Here is a 264-nt window from a genome sequence, read left to right as displayed (position 1 = left end):
GAATCACCACGGGGAAGGGACCCGGACCATACGGGCTAGCCATTACTTACAAAAAATGACCAGGGAGGATGATGTGGAAGCATACCTCCTGGCTTTTGAGAGAACAGCCCTGCGGGAGGCCTGGTCCTGGGAACAATGGTCTGGTATCCTTGCCCCATTCCTATGTGGGGAAGCCCAGAAGGTCTATTACGATATATCTGCAGAAGCTGCAGCAAACTATTCCAGCTAAAGGCAGAGATCCTGGCCAGGTTCGGAGTGACAACG

The sequence above is a fragment of the Chelonoidis abingdonii genome, chromosome 10 (assembly GCF_003597395.2).
Source record: "Chelonoidis abingdonii isolate Lonesome George chromosome 10, CheloAbing_2.0, whole genome shotgun sequence".
Classification (NCBI taxonomy): Eukaryota; Metazoa; Chordata; order Testudines; family Testudinidae; genus Chelonoidis; species Chelonoidis abingdonii.
This window is presented reverse-complemented; position numbering follows the sequence as displayed.